At 40.5% G+C, this 4643-nt stretch overlaps 1 pseudogene; it reads left to right on the forward strand.

Moving 5' to 3' along the window:
* Nucleotides 1–4051: 4051 nt before the first annotated feature.
* Nucleotides 4052–4643, forward strand: LOC102141737 (small ribosomal subunit protein eS10-like; annotated as a pseudogene).

Raw genomic sequence — 4643 nt, forward strand, 5'->3', positions numbered from 1 at the left:
TTCATCACTGGTTAGGCTTTCCTCCTGATGCCACAGCTGATTCTACCAAAGCCTAGTTTTTTGTTTGTTTGTTTGTTTGTTTGTTTTTAGACGGAGTTTCGCTCTTAGTGCCCAGGCTAGAGTGCAATGGTGGGATCTCAGCTCACTGTAACCTCCGCCTCCCAGGTTCAAGCGATTTTCTGCCTCAGCCTCCTGAGTAGCTGGGATTACAGATGCCCGCTACCACGCCTGGGTAATTTTTGTATTTTTTGGTAGAGATGGGGTTTCACCATATTGGTGAGGCTGGTCTTGAACTCCTGACCTTGTTATCCACCCACCTCACCTCCCTAAGTGCTGGGATTACAGGCATGAGCCACCACGCCCGGCCTCCAAAGCCTAATTTCTTTGATCTTGTCAATGTTTAATCCTGGAGCCTAGTGTGTCTTGGACCTGAGTTTTACATTTTGAATCAGTAGGAGCAGAACTCTGTTCCTAGCCACCACAAGAATACGTGGAAAGTTGTTTCTGCTTTTTAGCCCCACCCTGTTCTCTGTAAAATGGGAATGGGACGCCAGAAAGCAATTTCTGAGTTAAGTATATTATTGCTGCATTTGGGAATCTTCTAGACTCCAATGTCCCTGCCTGGCCACCAAAAGTGCCAATAGCTCATCTATCTCAGTCTTTGGCAGGCTTTCTTCTCCACCTTTGCCTCCACAAACTGCCACTGCTAAAAGGTCACTCATAAAGGGCCCTCCTCTCTGAAAATCAGACCTTCTGGACTTTTCTTGCAACTACCAATCTTCAGTAGTTTCATAAATGAGTATGAGTTTTATAAGATCTGAGAGGTGGGGTTTTTTTATGTTACCATAGGAGCAAATATGTTTCATTTTCTACACAGAAAATTGTATATTGTTTAAATCATAGCCAAATTGCAGAGAAAATTATGGTTTCTTTGTTTTGTTCATAACTGATCTAATCTTTCTCATAATTATCTCCTACTAGGCTGAAAGGATTATAACATGTAATTATGTTTAAAATTCCATGTGATCTAAAATTCCATCATTCTATCGTGAGCCCAGGAGCTCCTGCTGCATAAAACATATGCTAATCAATAAATGTGATACATCACATCAACAGAATAAAAAACAAAAAAAGTATTATCATCTCCATAGATGCAGAAAAAGCCTTTGATAAAATTCAGTATCCCTTCATAATAAATACTGAAAACAAATTAGGCATAGAAGGAACATATTTCCACATAACAAAGGCCATATATGACAAACCCATAGCTAACATTATACTGAATGGGGAGAAGCTGAATGCATTTCTTCCAAGAACTGGAACAAAACAAATATGCTCTCTTTCACCACTCCTATTCAACACAGTACTAGAAGTTCTGTCTAACGCAATCAGGCAAGAGAAAGAAATAAAGGTTTTCCAAATTAGAAAAGAGGAAGTCTAATTGCTCCCTCTTTGAAGATTATATGATCTTACAACTAGAAAAATGTAGAGACTTCACCAAAAACTCACAGAACTGATCAACACAGTAAAGTTGCAAGATACAAAATCAGTCAACATGCAAAAGTCAGAAGCATTTCTATACACCAACAACAAGGTAGCTGAAAAAGAAATCAAGAAAGCAATCCCACGTATAATAGCTACAAAAAAATAAAATACCTAGGAATGAATTTAACCCGAGGAGTGAAAGATATCTAAGGAAAACTGCAAAATATTATTGAAAGAAATTGAAGATGACAGAAACACATGGAAAAAATATCCCATCTGCAAGGAATGGAAGAATTATATTTTTAAAATAGCCATACTACCCAAAGCAATATATAGATTCAATGTAACTGCTACCAAAATGCCAATGACAGCCTTCACAGAAACAGGGAAAACAATCCTAAAATTGGTATGGAACCACAAAAGACCCCAAATAGCCAAAGCAATATTGAGCAGAAAGAATAAAGTTGGAGGCCCGTCACACCACCTGTAGTATATTCAAAATATACTACAAAGCCATAGGAAGCAAACGTCACAGTATTTATATAAAAACAGACACACGGACCAGAACAGAGAACCTAGAAATAAGTCCACATTTACAGCCAACTGATTTTTTTGACAAAGGCACAAGAACATACATTAGGGACAGGACACTCTGTTCAGTAAATGGAGCTGGTCTACTACTATTTGGAAGGTCCTTGGGCTCTACTTCGTCCTTTGCATTGAAAACAGGTGAGATCAATGTGTATGTATGTGATTTGGTTGTTGGGTTGGCTTTGCTTTTTCATTTTTTATTCTCCTTATTTTAAAAGTACATCTTTTCCTCTCACATTTTACTAAATTAATTTCTGCTTTTGAAAAGTTGAGTCTCAAAATTTAAAAACTAAGCCTTCATTTCTAATGTGGATGTGAAAGTGATTTAACTTTATTCATGCCTTATCTTACAGCTTTAATATCAAATAGGTTAGGAGAGCCCAGGGGAAGTAATGGGGGAGGGGAGAAGGCAATTCTTTCTGAATGAATATATTTTTTGTTGTTTTACATGTTTAATATACAAATTCCTCGAGAGATCATGGCCTTTGAATGTGCATACAACATTTGAATTGTGCCTACTTAATTTATAGCAGGATGCTTTGGTGTCCAAAAACTTCTGACTTTCTGGGATTATGATAGTAATTCCCAGCCATATTCCAACTTAATTTTGCCAACCATAATTGAACACTGTAAATTACTGACATATTAATGTTTTATAGCACTTGCGTAGTCTAACTGTGACTTTAATTATGTTTGCCAATTATCTGTTTGAAATCAGTTTGTATCTGAACAGCTATTGAAACTGTTAAGTTGTACAGATATTATTCATGACAGTTTGTACTGTGCAAGGTGCTTAATAAAAAAACAGAAGGTTTGACCTTTATCCAATAAATCACTTAAGTAATGTCAATAAATCAAATATAGTACGATGCACTAAAATAAAATAAAATAAAATATGGTGCTGTGAAAACTTGCCATCCACATGCAAAAGAATAAGATTAGATTCCTATCTCTCACCATATACAAAAATCAAATCAAAACAGAATAAAGACTTAAATGTAAGACATGAAACTATAAAAGTACCAGAAGAAAACACAGGGGAAATGCTTCAGGACATTGTTTAGGCCAAGATTTTGTGGCTAAGACCCCAAAAGCACAGGCAACAAAAACAAAAATAGACAAATGGGACTATCTTAAACTAAAAGGCTTTATTTGCTCAGCAAAGGAAACAATCAACAGAGTGAAGTAACAACCTGCAGAATGGGAGAAAATATTTGCAAATTATTCATTTAGTTAGGGCCTAGTATCCACAATATACAAGAAATTCAAACAACAGCCAAAAAAAAGAAGGAAGGAAGGAAGGAAGGAAGGAAGGAAGGAAGGAAGGAAGGAAGGAAGGAAGGAAGGAAGGAAGGAAGGAAGGAAGGAAGGAAGGAAGGAAGGAGAAAGAGAAAGAGAGAGTAGGGGACGGGGAAGAGAAAGAGAGGGGGAGAGGGGGAGAGAGAGAGGGAGGGAGGGAGGGAGAGAGAGAGAGGGAGAGGAGAGGGGAGGGGAGGGGAGGGAAGGAGAGGGGAGGAGAGGGGAGGAGAGGAGAGGTAGCTTTCCAACCCCAGACCCGGAAGGGAAGGAAAGGAAAGGAGGAAAAAGGAAAGGAAAAAGGAAAGGAAAGAGGAAAGGAAAGAAGTTTTCCAGCCCCAGACCCGGATCCGGACCCTAAAGCTGCCGAGATGTTGATGCCTAAGAACTGGATTCCCATTTATGAACTCCTTTTTTTTTTTTTTTTTTTTTTTTTTTTGAAACGGAGTCTCGCTCTGTCGCCCAGGCTGGAGTACAGTGGCCGGATCTCTCTGCTCACTGCAAGCTCTGCCTCCCGGGTTCACGCCATTCTCCTGCCTCAGCCTCCGGAGTAGCTGGGACTACAGGCGCCCGCCACCTCGCCCGGCTAGTTTTTTGTACTTTTTAGTAGAGACGGGGTTTCACCGTGTTAGCCAGGGTGGTCTCGATCTCCTGACCTCGTGATCCACCCGTCTCGGCCTCCCAAAGTGCTGGATATGAACTCCTTTTTAAGGAGGGAGTCATGGTGGCCAAGAAAGATGTCCATATGCCTAAGCACCTGGAACTGGCAGACAAGGATGTGCCCAACCTTCATGTCCTGAAGGCCATGCAGTCTCCCAAGTCCCGAGGCTACGTGAAGGAACAGTTTGCCTGGAGACATTTCTACTGGTACCTTACGGATGAGGGCATCCAGTATCTCCGTGATTACCTTCATCTGCCCCGGAGATTGTGCCTGCCACCCTACGCCACAGCCATCCAGAGACTGGCAGGCCTCAGTCTAAAGGGTGAGCGACCTGCAAGACTCACAAGAGGGGAAGCCAACAGAGATACCTACAGGCGGATTGCTGTGCCCCCTGATGCCAACAAGAAGGCTGAGACTGGGAATGGGTCAGCAACCGAATTCCAGTTTAGAGGCGGATTTGGTTGTGGACGTGGTCAGCCACCTCAGTAAAATTGGAGAGGATTATTTTGCATTAAACTTACAGCCCAAAAAAACTTAAAAAAAAAAATCTCATTAAAAACTGGGCACAGGATATGAATAGAAATTTCTCAAAAGAAGACATACAAATAAA

The sequence above is a fragment of the Macaca fascicularis genome, chromosome 1 (genome assembly GCF_037993035.2).
Source record: "Macaca fascicularis isolate 582-1 chromosome 1, T2T-MFA8v1.1".
In the NCBI taxonomy this organism is placed as follows: domain Eukaryota; kingdom Metazoa; phylum Chordata; class Mammalia; order Primates; family Cercopithecidae; genus Macaca; species Macaca fascicularis.